Raw genomic sequence first — 17,949 nt, 5'->3', positions numbered from 1 at the left:
GCAAAGGAGCCCAAATTTGTCCCTAAGGTATTTACCATCCAATTTCTTTCCCCCACAGACTTCCGTGAAGACAATGACAACCCCAGACGAACAAGAGCGCATCGAGATATTTCAACAACTGTGGGATAAATTCAGTGTGAGGTGGTCAGTGGAGTACTGTGTGGGGGCACTTACACTGCTAAGCTGTAAAGGCTCGATCTTTCATGGTGCTGAGGAGGTTCTCTGCCTAATGAAAACACACACGGCACCACCGAGAACATGGCCACACGTTCTCCCGGTGTGGTTGGTCACCCAAGGCAAGCCAGAGAAAGCTTCTGCTCCCTGATTGTTCAGAAACTCTTCATTCTTTATTTTAGACACCAGAGAAGCCGTTTAGAGATAAGTAAGCTCTCGGACTCTGCCTGCTGTTGAAAGGCACACACATACTCTTGCATATCTCTCTATTATTTGGTCATGGGAGAAAATGACCCCTCTTTGGAAATCTCTTCAGCTGTCAAATCAACCCCTTTATCTGGTTTCATACCGTTAGCTGAGAAGACAAGGATCCCCCTATCAACCCAATTTGGTGTTAACTGATTTAGCTTTCATCAGAAATTTTTCCTCAACTCTGAAGGGACCCGAAAGCCAGGTCCAAAAAACCTCACTTGGCAAAGCACATTGTGTAGGGATGTATTCAGATGTGCAGAAATGTCCCCATAAGTGAAATGATACCATGAAGTGAAATGGTGGGTGCAAAATGAGTGGCCTGGGCTGTGTACATAAGGCAGCACAATTACAACTGTCTGCTCTGGATTTAAAACCTGCCTTCCAGACCTAACAGGATTCTTTAGTGAGGGCAATAAAAAAAGCTATTAGTGCATTCATATTTGTTTATCTGAGCCCTCAGCGTACTAATAGCCATAGGAAGAGACAGCAAGGTAAAAAGTGCAGTTTTCTCTCGCTGAATTTGATTCCTAATTTAATTTAAAGTACAGTGTAGTGCTGCCTTAAGTGTAGCTAAAGAACTGTTGCAGATTTGGTATTTAAATTCCAGTTGCAGGTTTAAGTAGGTTCCTTTTCCAGGAGCTGCTCTGCAGAAGTTGGCAGCACTACTCGTGCCAACCGTGTAACTTACTTATTAACTCTGAGTAAGGGTGCAAGGATCTGGACTCAAGCTTACACAAGTGATGATGTGTGAAAATTTTCTGCTTCATTCTGACATGGTGATACGAGGGATTGGCAGGTTTTGGGACAGACCATCTTTATCTGTCTGGCAGTCTAGGGATTTAAGCTGTGTCTATCACTCTGTCATTTCTGTGTGCTCAGACAGCATCTGTACGAAACATTCCCAATTATGCTCTTCAAGCAGGGCTGGTTATCCCAGGTGGGACCCCCGGAAGAGCTTCATTTCATTTACAGAGGAGGGACTTGAGGGGGGAGCAGAAGGAAGGGAATAAGAGAAAAGCACAATCCTGATGTAGAAGCTACAGCAGCCTCTTGGCTTGGCAAACCTTAAAAGGAGTTGCACTCGCTAGCCCCTGGGACCCTGCAATGGAGCCACGCTGCCCGGGGAGCTAAAAACGGTGTCCTATGAGGAATACTATTTAAAAAGAGACTTCCCTGGGTGCACAGCAACACCTTGTACCACCGCAGGCATAAAGAGAGAGGCTGCACCCCCCTTCCAACAAGACATCCAGGCCCCTCACTGCCCAAAACCTGAATGGATCCACAAGGAAAGGATTTCCATATGTGCTTGACAGAGCGAACGCATCCCAGGCATGCCGGAGCCACCTGGTTGGTCAGTGCTGCTAGTGTGAAGTCCTGATTTTTCACAGTAAGAAATTTGACAATGTACGTTTTATGATGAGTTGAGGGTTGAAGCTCTCTACCTTGACAGAGCCCCTGTAACATCCGATTTTTATGGGTACCTGAAGAGTCCTTCTGGAATATTAATGTTCTCTGGTTCTTTAGATGTGCATTTCAGGTATCACAAACATATTTTTATTGGTATTTGATGGCTGCTTCTTCTGCCAAGTGCTCACATCAAATTTATGAAAAGCTATTTCTGAGCAATATAAGTGTGGGAAATCCCTTCTGTTGAGACATGGTATTAATCGTGTTAGTGCCTAGATCTCTATGCTCTTCTACCAATGAGATGTACAGCTTCAGTGTCTGCAGTCAGCTCCTAAAAATACACTATCTTCTGACAGATTTCATGCCTCAGAGGAAATGGCTTAGCCTCGTTCTTTAACCACTGTCACTCCAGCATTCTCCCTTCCTTTTCCCCCATGCGTTGCCTACACATCTGTATGGTTAGGACTAGATGTGCGGAAAAGGTGATGTGGGAGCTGCCTCATCCCCAGCATCAATACAACTCACAGCAGCAGCACCAGGGATGCCACTACAGGTCAGGATCAAATCAAGGCGCTGCTTAACGTTTATGTGAGTGTATTCCCAGATTAGGAGCAATGAGCACTTTCAGTAATCTCCATTAATGACAGCCAGGTCTGTTTCCTGCTATCCACAATCCTACATGAGAAAACGGAGGCATGCAGCCTCCACATGGGCATCCCATCTCCTTATGTAGTCATGACTCCATGGAAAAAAGAGGCTTAACCAATCCACACTTGCTCATCCTCCCACCTTACAGTGTGGAAGTGTTTAATCAGGAGTCAAAGGGATGCAGGGAGAATACAGGTACCTCACTAGTGTATCTTGGTGGAGGACATGATCCTTTCCTTATGGCACAGAATATTCCAACAAGGATTACCTCCACCTTGGAGGTCTGTCCAATGTCCAAGTCTATGATTCTGTGATTTAATAATTTTATGATTCTATGTCTGCTGCAAAAAGGCACATTATATCATATCATTTCAGACCATCACATCATATTTTACCATATCATATCATCTCTTCAGTGTATGTTCACTTGGTCTTATATTTGCACACTTATTACCAGCCCATTCCAACTTTCCTGCCTATTTTAATCTGTATGGACACTGTGCCTGAGAGCCTATGGGTTTTATTATGACTTCCTTAACTCTCTGCTTTACCTGTCTCTATGAAAGCAGGCCTATTGGGATCCAGCCCAACCTCCCTCAGTCTGCCTCTGGTCCTCTCTCACTCATCTTCTCCTCTCTTTTGTTCTACTGCAGACCTAGTGCCCCAGATTTGCATACAAACACGTGGTGGGCTTATCCCAGTCCCACCATGTGGTCAGGCAGAGAGGAATTCCCTTTCAGAGGGTACGTGAGAAAAGCAGGTTAATTAAGTGCAAAGAAATCAGCCAGAAATCTGTCCCCGTGCCGCTGCACCTAGAATTGCTTATTAATGTTTTCCAAAGAGTGTTCCATTAGGTCTTTACTGACTTGAATTTGTGCTTGGGAGAAATCTATCCAATGAGACCTGACGGCGGGATGACTCCAGAAGCAACAGGGCTGCCACATCCTGGTCTGAGTGAATGCAATGCACCGTGCAGTGGACCTGCACAGGTACAGCAAGTCCGACACATTGCAGAGCCACGGGCACCCTGCCTTGGCACGAGTCACCTCTGCATCACTTGTGCAGTGATTGCGGTGCCTACAAAGATGTTCTTTCCTGTGGGATTTCCAGGAACCTGATGGTTCATCACAAAAAACTGCTAGACAATAAATTGCATTAACAAGCACTGCTCCTTCACTGCAACTTTAAGGCCAGAAAGGTCATGTCTGATCACCTTTGCAAGGAAAAAATGCTTTATTTCTTTACTATATAGTTCATATCTCCATTGGTGAAAACCACTAGAAATTGCAGGGGTCTGTTGGGTATATCTCTTCTGGTTTGTTTCACTGGATGCCTGACCTCCAGCAGCACAATAGGAACTGCACTCATTTCTACAGAAGATCCGACCACTGAACACAGAGGTCTGGAGATCATCGGTCCTAACACTGGAAGAGTAGCTCTAGATCTCTCCAGACCAGTCCAATGTTGCTTCCCCCGGTATGTAGGCCAATTTGTGCCAAATACGGTGATGATTTTTTCTCTCCTGTGTTGAAACTACATACAGGGCAGCGGATAGTAGCTATAATGGAAAGATTTTAACCTCAACTAATGGCAACCAGAAAGTGACAGATTCATTTTCTTATTACCAGTCTCCTTAGGACCGCACAGGCAATTATTTCCTTGAGATGGCTTCTGTGTACTAAATTACATGGACTATCTGCAAAGAACAATGACAATTCAGTAAGCTGGGTTACCCCTGTCCCCGACCCGCAGACTGCTCTCACTAACCTTGCAGTGGTGTTGACAGGCTCCAGAAATAGCCATGGACAGGGTTTTCTTATTAGAAGCCAGGTCTGGGTCATATCAGTGGGGGAGCTGAACTGAAAATGACAACGGGAGCCGTCCAAAGGGGTCTCATCCCTCTCTATGCACAGCCCCAGCATAAACACCAGTGATCCCTTTTAAAGCAGGAACTAGGGGTGCCCGATACCTTCTGTGCTTCCAGCCTCCCTAATATTCCTCCTCGTGTTCCTTTGCTGCTGAACGAATGGCATGACTTTCTCAATGTTTTCTTTTTCCCGGATTTTGCTTCCCGTTTTGATTTCATATTAAAGCAAGGGCACCAATCCTAGTTTATGTCATAATAGATGGACAACAATAGTGCAATTTAACTAAAATAACATACTAAACAGTGCTACATGTTGACGGAGTCATGATGGATATAATTTGGAGTGGCTTGGTGGTTTATATCTTCAAAGAAGAGCTGGCAAGTGTACAAAGTGACAAATGTATTTAAGAATCTATGCCATTCAAATGATACTACCACATGTCTGCTTGGGATTTTTCCCATCTAAGTGTGGGAATATGGGCACGGATTCACTTGCATACTGTGTTCTTCTAACATACAGTGTCAGCATCTCGGAGGGTGTGTCAGTGGCACCCGATGTCACCAGATACACATCGCAAAGGAGACAGCCGAAATAAGCGTAAGTTATGTGTGCCAGGCAGCCTTCATTTATTTACTTCACACAAAAGGAGGGAATAGTGCTCAACACATTCTTACCGGAAATTGATATCAGTAAGAGAAAGAGAAAAGTGCATCATTTGCATTTCGAGGCATTGCAAGCCCCTCTCCTAGCTGAAGTCCTCAGCAATCACGTTGCAAAGAGACCAGATCTTGATGTGAGCAACAATGATGTAAAACCACCACTAATTCACATCATTTTGGCTGAATTATTCTGCATTTACACCCCTTTCACTAAGATAGAAGCTGGCTGGGGGTGTTTACCTAATCTATACATTTTGTGCCCTTTTCCCCTTTTATTTGCCACAATAAGCCACCTCCTTTGTTGATTACTTCTTATTTGTGGAATGTGTTCATATTCTCTGAGTCCATCTGCTAAAAGTATCCTATTTAAAAGAAGATGGCATCATTAGCTACCCTCTCTCACTATAAAGAAAGGAGCAGTTCCCATATTTTTCCCCAGTTCAGTGGCTCAGTGGATGCACTAATCTTGCTGAACACTTCAGTTTAGATGGTATATCAATGAGGCATTCAAACAGAGCAGTTTATACACAAAAATTCTGTCTGCTTTGTAAAAGATTATCCTTTTATAAACACTCTGCGGAAAACATAAAAGCAAATAGGGGACAGCACATAGGACAGGAAAGATGTTAGAAGGGAGATTAATACTGAATGGGTCGAAATGAATGGTGCTTACCAAAACGAGGTCCAGATACTTTGGCTGCAGTGAAACATAAATAATGGGAATGACACATCGTTTATTCGGGATAATGAGTTGATCCGAAGTAGGGGCCTAGAACAAGAGATTAAAGATTAAATATCCATCTCCTGATGAATATCAGTAGCAAACTTTAACCTTTTCCTTCCAAAAGCACAATTTCTTTGAACAATCGTGTCAGCAGAACAACGTGAAGAAATGGGCTAAAGCAAACTGCAATCACATTCTTACCTTACCCTGTGAGAAAACACCGGATCGGATCTTAAGATAGAGAATTGTATTTTTATTTACCAGGCTGGTAACTATTTCAGAGTAATTACAGAAGAACACAAAGATTTTGCTCGATGTTTCGTATTAGACAAATCTGGCTTTAGTGCTTATTGCTTACATTTTGATTCTCTGCAATAATTGGAGAAAGAGCATACCCATCCTGAACATTCACTTGGGTGGAGTGATAATGGCAGAAAGCAGCCTGCTGGAAAAGCACAGCATACCACATGCCGAATTAGAGTCTTGAATGCAAGGAGGACTTGGAAGATGTCACAAGCTTTGGATCAGGAAGGGCTGGAAGTGTAGCGAAGGGGGGAAAGGCACAGACAACAGGGGACAGCAGGCTGACTGTACTGCAGTGCTGGCAACCTGTCCAAGCTGGTCAATTAGTGGTCCTTCTAGCTCAAGATGCTGTACTGCAACTGAGGCAGAAGACAGAGGACAAGTGGGAATCTGGATAGCTGTGGCTTGCCCAGAACTTGGAAGAGAGCAGCTGCTGAATGTACACAGCCAGCCAAGCCCCGCATTGTGGTTTTGTTGCTGATGGCTGCCTCCTGAAAGAGGGATAAAACTGGGGACAGCGGGAGGAGGGAGAGAGGTTTTCAAATGGCATTCCGAAAACAGCCAGGCTAGGAGGCAAGGGTGACTTTAGCACGCTTTCACCTGCTCCATGGAAAGGGCTTCCCTAGCAAAAGGAGTTTGTGGTTTCATTCTGCTCTCTAGGGAATGCGCTGTCCCGGTGCCAAACCAGCATGCATGTACAGTTGGCAGTTTCTGTGCACAAGAAGCCTGGGACTAAGAGCTGTGGAAAAGTATCCATTTTTACTTGGTAAATATTTGCATGCAAAACCAGATATTCCCATAGGTTTTTGTGAGGCTCTGTGAATTTGTTAAAAGGAAGGGGTTTTGATTTGTGCTGGGCGAGTGTGCATGCACAGACGCACAGTCCCAGCGAGGGCATGGTGCTGGCGGATGAGCTCACTGAGATGGTATCTTGAAGGACACTGAGTAGCTTTCGAGGGGGCAGGCCCCACATTTTGCAGAATTCACACCTTGGCAACAGAACAGAAATATTCCCTTCTCACCCTGCCCCTTTTCACCGCGAAAACAGACTCTGTTTGTTAAGTTTCCTTCTCCTTTTGGGTCAGAGACCTGAGTTTTTGCAGGCACCTTTCCTGCCGGGCTGTCCTGCAGCAGCGTCACTCCACTGCCCTCATCCTAAAACCTGCTGAAACCTCCTGCAGCTGTATCACAAGCGATACACAAAACATAGGATCTTAACTTTCAGGGTGGCCAAATAAAGGTAGGTGAAGGAAGAAGACTTGGGGTGCTGGACCAGAGGAGGAGGCAAATCAATCACAGGGTTGTGAAAACCAGACATATGTCTGGTTGTCACTGCGGTCAGCAAAGACCAAGCTCTGGAGAGCAGGTCAGGTTTTCTGCCACTGCTTGCAATGGTGAGGGGAGGGGGAAGTTCAGCTCACTTGGTACCAAGGCAGCAGCCTTTGCTCTGGGGAACTGAAGCACTGCTCTCCAGGGACACAGAACACTGTGCTTGGCTCAGCTGCTCTGCCTGCTTTCAGCACCCTGCACTGATTTCCAGCCAGACATGCTTTTATCCTTGAGATACGAGCAGCAAACTTTCCTTTTATTCAGAAAGAAGCAGCCATTTTCCAGCATTATCACAGCACTGATAATACGTATTACAAACAGCAGAGCTGTGAAGGGATGCCAGAGCCCTGCGGCTGACTGGTGCATGACCTTAGGAGACGATGCCACACCACAGCGTGCTGGCCTGAGCAAGGGGGACCATCCTGCCCGGGGTATGAGGCATTGCAGGAGGAGCAGGGCCATGCTACCATGTGTGCTCCATCTGTCAGGGTGCCAAAGGGCTCCTCAGACAGGAAAAGACGCTCCCTATAACATCTGCAGGGGGTATTTAAGGGATCCTACAGTGAAAGTTGTTGTAGATCAGCATACATGAATCAGAATGGTTCAGGTTGTAAAGGACCCATCACCCCTTGTCCTATCACTACAGTCCCTGATGAAGAGTCCCTCTCCAGCATCCTTGTAGCCCCCTTCAGACACTGGAAGCTGCTCTGAGGTCTCCACACAGCTTCTCTTCTCCAGGCTGAACAGCCCCAATGTTCTCAGCCTGTTTTCATATGGGAAGTGTTCCAACCCCTGCTCACCCTCTGGAGGCATTGTGTATGTGGGTACACACTCAATAACCCAACCATGTTGTAAGGGAGAGAGCACGCCTTGAAAAGCCCTTGTTGTGGCACAAAAGGAGCCTGCACTGGCCTCCCTGGAGAGGGAGGTGGTGGCACTGAGCTCCCTGCCTCACTTCGTTGCCCAGAAGGAGAAGGAGCAGCTCCCACATGACTCCAGCACACAGCAATGGGCTGTTGTACTTAGAAAGCATGTATAGGAATGAAGTGTTGGGGTTGTAAGATTAGATGTGTGTTTCCCTATGCAAAATGTCCACTCCAGGAAAGATAGTTCCTGAGCCCGATTGGGTATGTACATTGCCAGCTTACAGTGGCACTGCATGATCTAGGGTTTTCTTGTGGAACTGCTCTGGGAGAGACCAAACCTCAGGTGTTCACAGCCAGTCTTGCACAGGGGAAACACATGTTAAAACCATGGCGTACCCCAGGTGCAGCACTTCCTGCCCTGGGTTCACTGGGAATCCATGGAGGGAAAACGGGGCATCGTTTGCCTCGTTCTAACAGCTGAGATGAATCCAGCCAAAAAACGCCTGTCGCTCTTCTTTGGTTATTTGAATCGCACCCGTATGCTATTTCACTAGCAGCGTGTCATGAATGATGCAGGTATTGATACTGAACCTGTGTTTTTACAGGTGTGACTGATCTGACAGATCCTCCTGTATTCTGATTCAAATCATCGTGTCATTTTTTCATAGCACAAGCCTCTGAGGAAACAAAAGTGTTTTTACATTGCTGATGTGCCTTTACTTTGTGTATGTTACTCATTTAGCATCCAGAAGGGCTTGAATTGGGCAAAACTATCAGGAACGTAATTCTCTTCCACCATAAGGTGGGAAACTCCGAGTCTGCAGAGAGCTTTGGACAGTGAACCTGAATCCACGTGTCACCCCAAGCAGTCATGGAACATGGGGGCATTTGGCCTTGCTCTTGGTTGCAAAGCTGAAATCTGTATTTAGGTCCATGAACAAGCATCAGTAGGCAGAAGCACATCAGCAAACTTTACCTAGGCTATGCTAGGATGGAAATGCCCTGTCTGCATGTGGTCCAGTTCAGGGAGCAGGACTGAAGAGCACTAGATACTGGGGCAGCTAGTGGTGCCCTGAGGTGTGGTGGAGGCTTTGGCAGCCAGTGACAGAGCACATGGGGCTGTAAAGGTAGGCTGGCCCTCTTTCTGCCTTGGCAATCCCCTTCACATCAAAGGAGCCTTCCAGAAGCCCTACTGATGGTCACGGCGGGACCACAAGAGCAGCGTAAAGCTGCTTGGGCAGGGTTAGCAGTGTGCTCCAATACGGTTTTGGATTGTACCTTTCCACAAGCCAGCTGTACCTCTCAACAAAATACGTCCTAGGCAAAGCTCAGAAATGCATCTTCCTGGAGATTATTTCCATCTGCACATCACAAAGGATATATTGATTTAGCTACACTCCTGAGATCAGACTGGAAACACTGTATAGCCGGGAAGCAGGCACATGTGCTGCTTATCAAAGCTATACATACGGTACAAAAGATAGCAGTGTGGAGAGCAACCAGCTCTATTTGCACCAGCACACGACCTGCTCTGTAATTCTCTAAAACAAAGGAAAAGGAAGTACCGAGTGCTACTGTTCCCAGGCTGTGCAAATGGCATGTCAGGAGCACTCTGATCCCAGGGATATGAGGAATCTAAGTAGCTGACAATCGCTGTTGCTGTCAAGGATCATCCCCCAAAGCCTGTTTGTTTGATTTATTTGTTCCTATTCCTTGGAGCTGCGGAGAAATGCCGTAATTGACACAATGGGAAAGGATATCCCAGGAGACCTACCAAAGGAGGAAGTTGTGCCTCTGTCAGAGACATAAAGTGGAATGGGTCACCCAAGCAAGGCTGTATTCTCCCTGCGAGGCTCTTGCATCCATCTACAAGGAGGACAAATTACCTATTCCTCAAAATCATGGCATCTGGGTCTGTAGAGAATGACATAATTGAGCTTAAAAATTACAAAGCAAGAAAGTAAATTGCCTAGATCATGCAGTGCCACTGTATGCTGGCAACGTACACACTCAAACTGCCGCAGGAACTATCAGAGTAATAATGGTCATCTGTGGAGGCAGAGAGGTCACTCAGGTGTCTTGCAGCATTAATCCTTGCTGGTGTTTATGGGATAATGGAAAATAGGGAAAGTTACTAGAGGAAAAACACAGAATCATGAAATCATTTAGGTTGGTAGAGACCTTTAAGATCATTGAGTCCAAACGTTAACCTAACCCTGCCAAGTCCACCACTAAACCATGCCCTTAAGTGCCACATCTACTCTTCAATACCTCCAGGGTATTCAGGCTTCCATCTAACCCAGGTACTGATTGAACTAACCTAGGAAAAAAGGGTCAGTGAATCCCAAATCCACTGATGCTTCCCCAGGAGGGGGTTTGCTTGCTCTGCGGTAACTCGCCCTCCTGAGCAAGGGATGCAGAAACAGACACGAAAAACGGCATAACTGCTGTTCCCTGGGAAATTCCACCCAACATCTGCACAGCAGCTGGATTTCCCAAGTCTGTTATCTCATTTCACTGATCTGAATGGATTTGCTTTCAGAACAGTTGCAGATCTGTATATATCACTCATGGCTGGATTTACCATAGTTTACCTAAATGAAATAAGAATTAGTGACACTGCCTCCCCTCCCCCCACACCCAGATGTTAATCAATTGCAATTCATGACTGTAAGAAGCGGCACATAAATGGTTACTTTGGTCCAAAACTAATCAGTTCCGAAAATCCAAATCAACTCAAGTTGCTTCATAGTTCAGGACACTACTGGGGAATAAGTTCTACTTCAGTCTCATCCTTTCCATTACCAGACCCTTAAACACATTTTTTTTCTACAGATTCAGCCAAAGACGTACACTACTAATATACTGGCCAACATGGGCACCCTTATTCCTCTTGGGCATTCCCTTAATCCAAAGCCCCACAGAACGAAGTATGACTGCAGTATTCAGCATGAGATAAAGGCACTAGACAGGCTCTGGCACCTTGAGGGTGAAGAGTTTGATCTAAGATCCAGAGCCCCTTACAACAGCTTTGCCATCTCTGTAGCTCAAAGGCCACAAATAATTCTATTACGAACCACTTACGCCTCCTACTGAAATGCACATACACGTCCTCAGCAATGGGGTATTTTAGAAGAAGATTCAGAAGGGCAAAGACCATAGTCAAGCTACAGAAAATAGAGCATATTTCCAAGGACAAGTTTAGGAGGTGGACCTCCTTACATGCTCAGTGGTCGCCGCTAGCTTTAGAATGAGATGTCACATACTTTGTATCTTCCTTTTTATCTCAACTTACTGCTGTTTATAACCATTACACCACTGCAAACAAACTGGGCTATTCCACTGCTTTTTCTAATGACGGCAGCCTTTCTTCTTGCTCCCTGTAACAAAAACTCTTTGAAGTCCTATGCCGTTAGTTACAAGTATTCGGATATTTCCCCAGCAAGGATGTAATTGCAGCCAAAACAAGCCTCCAGGTGCCAATATTGCACCTGACAAATTAGGCACACGACTGGAAAAGGATGGGCCCATCCTTCTGCTTAATGTTCATTTCCTCTCATTTCCACATTAACAGGAAGTAGTTGGAATGGAAAAAAGGCTTTCCTTAAAGACCCGAACCATCAAAAGGCCTGGAGCTGTTTCTCCTTGCAAACAAAAAACTTGGAAGCCGGCTACGTCCTATGATTTGGAGCTCATTTACAGTGACTTACTTAACCCCTACTGACGGCACGATGGACAGGATGTTATGGTTTATTTAATGCATAAAGCGGGTGTGAGAACAAGGTGGATGGTGCCCTTAGACGTAGTCTTTTCATAATTTATTGCTCTAACGGCTTAATTTTTCCTCAGGGAAGCCTTTGATAGCCGGCTGCCATGGGGTGGTTAAGTGTGTGCGTTAAGCTGTAAAGCAGAAGTATTATTATTAATAATAAAAAGTCATAACAGTAACAGAAGTTATCATTTTGCAAAACAAGAGTAACTTGCACCTATTGCTCAGCTGGAACTCTGAAGTGATATCCCCACCCCGACTGAATTGACTTGAGGACATTCAGTGGAGCAACATTAGAAGTGTTGGATTTACCTTGTGAAGACTTTAGCACCACAATCTAGGTACAAACACAAAGCAAACTCCCTCTCACAGAACTCTGCATGGCTCCTACAAGGCCACTGGAGAACCGCAACAAAGCCAGCCAAAAAGCCATGACTAACATCTCCTCCACTGGTACCACAGGGGACTCTGACTGTGAACAGACACAAAAATATGTGATGCCTGACTGGCTTTAATGTTGAACTGCGCTTAATAATGTTGTAGTGTGCCTCGGAGGGTTTATCTTAAAGCACCTTCTTTTGAATGGTCTGTAATCTTCATCTGGAAAAGAGGACCGGCCTTTAGAAAGCGTTTTGATGTCAAAGTTACTCAGTGAAATAGCACATAGATGTTCTGCTCCCTGGAGATCAGTGTTCAGCTTTGCTTCATGTCATTACATTGAGGGCCCGCGGTGGCTTTAGCAAGCAAGATCTGTAGGAACACTTGCACCTGTGGATAAAGGACTTCAACCTTCAATGATAAATACGTATTTCTAGGTTTTTTTTTTTCCCTCTTGAGTATGCATGTGTGAGCACGAGTTGTATTTTAACACAGACAGGCAGGTAATACATTTCACTTTTAGGAGATGAAGTAACGATTTGAGCAAATTACATTCGTCTCTTTAATCTTATATTTCCATGCACACTGAGTTAAATGTTGTAAAACTATCAATTCTGTCAAAACCTAACAGAAAGAAAACAAGAAACCCTGCAATCTTAATGTCCAAACTGACTGGTGATTATCAGGAATTAAATGTGCAGGAATTCCAAATCTTTTCTGATCGGAGATGTCTAGATGACTTTTGTTTTTCCATAATTGTATGAGGTTCCTACATAGTATTTAAGAATCAATTATATTGCAATTGATGTAATTAACTCTAATAATCCAGTAAAAGTCAGTAGGAGGGCTATTCAAGTCAATAGAAAAGAGGGACTATATTATGAAGGTGTTATTAACCTATACAGATTTTTACTAGACATTTCCTTTTCTTACATAATAAATATACAGTGATGAGGAAGGCTGTCATTATAATTTAATGGGAACAATGGCTCATCACTTCCTTTCCTGTACAAGCCTTAACTAATTCTACATATGGTGTATAAGTAAAATGAAGTTAAATGAATCTCACAAATTAGCTATTAATCATCCATCAATCATCTGTTGCTCCATGATTAAAATCTGTGTTGCATTCAGAGCTGGGAAAGGTATTTGGGGAGTGGCAGGAGCTGCATGCACATCTTCCAATTCATTTAGTCGTGCACTTTCATTTTGCATTGCCAAGGGTACTTACTGAAACCAGTCCTGAAGTCAGAGAAGGTCCCCTGAGGCAAGCTCCAGCCCTTCCCAGGATAAAGGAAAACTCCCATTTACATATTTATAGGCATTGCTCTGGCTTTAAGCATTGTGGCGTATGAGAACCTCGCTCATGCTCCTCAGTTCAGACAACTCTTTTGGGGAACAGGGAGCAACACTCTGATGCCAGGGAAACTGAGGCAGTGGTTTGTCACACGCCATGCAAAGCAATGGAGAGAATTCCTCTGTCCAAGATCCTAATCTCCTGTCCTATGCTCTGAGCCTTTTGCACTGCCCGATGAGGCAAAAGGGAGTTCTGCTTGAACACGGCTATTAAAATCAGGCTTTTTAGGAATTTCTGTCTTCACCTTCATCAAGCTGAGCATAAGCCTTATTAGATACGGAAGGCTGCATTGATCTCATTAGCAGAAGTGCTTATCTTGGCAGTAGACAAAGATCAGTTGTCTGCGCTAGTGTTATTCGATGTATTCGTTGCCTTCTATGTGGCTGGCTACAGGTGATCCTCTTGTCTTGCACCTTGGCAGCCTCAGCATGGCATCGTGCATCTCTCTCTCAAAAACTGCAACAGACCAAAACACACCCAAGTACCCAGTGACTTGGTGATACACTGCAGCCACTTTCCTACACAGAGCTGAGGTGATCAAAAGAGGTCCAGGGGAAGGCAAGAATAGCATTTTATTTGTTCTGGAGTCATTTAAAATCCAAATAAATATGGAATGACCCGGATCCTTAGGGCAGCCTCATTGAATGTATGAAAAGAATGAGGCTGAGACCGAGGAGAGCAGGCTGGTTTGTCTGCTGTTAAAATACTTTTTAAGAGGTCATGGGAGGAGGGTTGCAATTTCTGAAAGCTCTTCCTATACGGACCCCCTCTCCATCTTTGTTCACACTGCTTTGGGTGAGACGTAGCATGCGTACTCCACTAAAGAGAGAGGGAGCTGCAATGTTACACCAAATACAACACAGAGGAGTCACTAATGCTTTGTAACTACAACACTGATTTTCTTTAAATCACAGCAGCAGGGCAAGTGCTCCACAGATATCAATAGTTGCACCAGAGCTGACCTATGCTGCACAGAATGAATGAGGCTTTGACCATAGGAACACAGGCAAACCTGCTGACTCCTGCTGAATAAACCTATTGTAGAGCTGGCAAACAACATCCTTCCGGGGCTCTTGGGCTTGTGTCTTCATCTAGTCTGGGACTCCTGAGAGGGCTTTTTTCTTGACAGCAGCATCACACTTTGCTATGCTCCTAAACACAGAAGACATTTCTGATGTTCGCATTGCAAGCTTCACTCACGGTGTACTTGATTTGGTGGTGTTTGACAAAGACTTTGCCTTGATTCAGGAGCCAGTTCTGTGATAACAACAACACAGACGGAAAAAAAGAGTGCTCCATGAGGCATTACATCTCTTCTTTCTCTTGTTGTGGGCCACAGCACAATGCCCACAGGTGTCACACAGCCCCATATACCAATAATTAGCTCACCACAGCAGGTATATCTCACCACAAAAGCTCTGGATTGAAAATGAGATCTTTTCCTCTGGGGCACTCGCAATGCCTAACTTCTGGGCATGGGAAGTTAGCTTATGATGGGGTGCAAGCGCAATGGAACACCTCCTGCTGCAAACATCTCCTGGGGTCTGAGCTTTGCTGCCCTACATCATCCCAGTGCTACCTGAGAAGCACACGGGTGTTTTTCAGGTGCCTCTGGAACTGCAAGCCCGCGCAAAGAAGCTGTGCCAAAAATGATAGACTGAGAACTGCCGAAGTGCAGCAATTCAGCAGTCAAAACTTCCTTTATTGGAATCCCCAAACACCACTTAGTTATATAATAATCTCAGTTCTTTTCATGCTCCACGAGCTTGCCTTCAATTGTCTGGAGCAGCTCCTCAGCAGACACGGATAGTCCCGGACTACAGGAGGCAGTGGAACTGGGATGGATTCCACCAGCTGCCGCTCTGCCCCGACTCCAATTGCATTTCACACACAGAACATGACAATAATATAACCACCTTCCCTCCCCCCCCCCCAAAATAACAAAAATACCCCCCCCCCCCCATTTATCATCTGCAAGAACAGATTCCAGCATTCGGGCTTCCATGGAAAATCAATGCAGTCTTATCTTTATTTTTTTCCTTAAAAAAAACCCACAAAACAACACTTGGGATGACAGTATTAGGTAGCACTGTGAAAAACAACTAAATATAGCAGTAGATCATGGTGGGTGTGAATGGAAAACAAAGGAGTCAGGAGCCGGGCTCCTGCTGCTGTTACGTCACTGTAACACCCATAATTATGTTATTATGTACACTGCCCACTTCAACTATATCTGGACACCACTTACCATGATAAAAATCTGATTAATAACATGGCATATAATCTTGGTGCCTTTGATGAGCAGTAACTTCTATATTCTTTTTCAAACAGGCAGGATATCTGCTTTGCCTCCCATCGGCAGGGAGTTTTGAAGAGTGAGCATTCAGAAAACATTAAAAAGGGTGATTTAAAATCCGATCGCTGGACTCATTCTACCTTGGTGTAAAAACACATGAAGCCGTTTCTAAAGCATTGCTGTGCATAAATTCCCCTTATCACCAGCACCTAACTTTTATGAATACTCTCACCTCCATATGGGAGCACCTCAGGTATTACTTGTGGCGGCCCCATCACACCCTCGTTTGCTGCTTGTGCCCCCAAAAGCAGCAGTGCAAATTTCTACAACTTCACTAATGTTCGCACAAAGTGAAGTTTTGAGATTTCCTTTTTTTTTCCTTAATATCTACAAAATGAGAGGGGAAAAACAAAACCAGCAGGAAAATGAATGAAAAACGGTGCCCACCAAGATTAAAGAGTTATTTTTCCCTTTAGTTGAATGAACACTGAAAAAGCATAACTTATTATGTCTTCAGCCTCCAGGTTATCCTAATGGGTTTATTTCACAATCCACCAGGAACAACCCTCAAGATATTTCTAAGATAGCTGTTAAACGTCTGACTTCCACCTACAATAGAGAAAATCTGCATTGCCAACAGCTTGTTCACAGAATTCCACCTTAAAACAGTTTTAGTACCACCAGACCAGAAGGGTTTGATGCCAAAGAGCTGTTCTGTCCTATTCAAAGCAGAGAATGGCTTCCTCTGCAATATGTACAAAGAGCAAGGAAATTTACTCAATTAATGTGAAACACAAAATGGCATCTGCCATCTGGAGATGCACACAAAAGCCACGGGCAGTCAAACACTTCTTAAGACTTTGGCATGTAAAATTAACATATTTTAAGACTTAAAGGGACATGTGAACTCCTAGTGCACGAGGATTTCCTTCCTCTCGCAGCAAAATAAAACACACAGTAGAGTATTTCCAATGCACAACAGCACCAAAAACCTGCCTGTCACATCAAGACTACCATCTGTATACTGTCAGATGGGAACTGAGCACTTATCTATTTAAAGATGTATTTTCAAACAATGGGCAGAAGAAATACACTTTCACTACACTTCCCAACTACCCTAAAGTCTCTTTCTGGGACTGGTGTAAAAGTCTTGCTGTTTCTTCTTGTGTGTGATCTGTGCAACCACTCAGGATTTATTTCTCCTTGCAAAATCAGAGCGATGCTGACGAGTCAAGTTTAGCACGGATCCAAAGCGTACGGGAAAAGCTGCCTTTACTCCAAGCATTCTCTTCTTGAATAAAATGAAGAAAGTTCAGCTCCAGTGTCTGTTCCCTTTTGTGTATTAAAAAACCCATCCTGCTTTAAAAGAAGCGTGACATATGGTATCTAAGTAGTCACCACCATAAATTATTCAACCTCTGCTCACTCCACAAATGTAAACCTAACAAAATGCAAAACCCGAGGCCTCACCACCATGGTCACACATCCTCAGCAGTGTCTTTGGCACACACATTTGGCTACACAGATCTGGTCGCTGCCTCCAAACTCTTCATTCAGATACAAATGTACCTGCTTTTCACTGTACCTGCATCATCCTCAGGATCACCTGAGTCTTACAGTGCTACCTTTTCACCCTGCCAGTTAGGCGGCAACAGTGCATAGTTGCACAAACCCTGTCTCATGTGTTGTGCTGTAAACAGAGTGACAAAAAGGGGGGGGGGGGGGGATCAAATCCATTCCCACTTAAGACAGTGTGCTGCTCACGCTCAGCAGTGATGTCCTGCGCAGTGTTGCTCAGCATGAGCAGGACGAATGATCCACCACATTTATCTTGCAAAAGCAGCCTTAATTCGGGCACCCCACAACTTTGCAGTGGTTTTCCTAACTTGCTTTTAGCAGATGCTCTTTTTCTTTTTAAA

General features: G+C 44.6%; 1 long non-coding RNA gene across 1 annotated transcript in view; it reads right to left on the bottom strand.

The window, feature by feature from the left end:
• LOC134173248 (uncharacterized) overlaps positions 1–17,949 on the bottom strand; it is a 65,988-nt gene that overhangs the window by 34,938 nt on the left and 13,101 nt on the right. The window contains exon 3 of the long non-coding RNA XR_009968186.1: positions 5,682–5,777. This is a non-coding gene — a long non-coding RNA (uncharacterized LOC134173248). The remainder of the gene's footprint in view (positions 1–5,681; positions 5,778–17,949) is intronic.

Source organism: Pezoporus occidentalis, unplaced genomic scaffold (genome assembly GCF_034315485.1).
Source record: "Pezoporus occidentalis ecotype Australia unplaced genomic scaffold, CSIRO_AGI_Poc_V1 ctg50, whole genome shotgun sequence".
NCBI classification, from domain to species: domain Eukaryota; kingdom Metazoa; phylum Chordata; class Aves; order Psittaciformes; family Psittacidae; genus Pezoporus; species Pezoporus occidentalis.
This window is presented reverse-complemented; position numbering and strand designations above follow the sequence as displayed.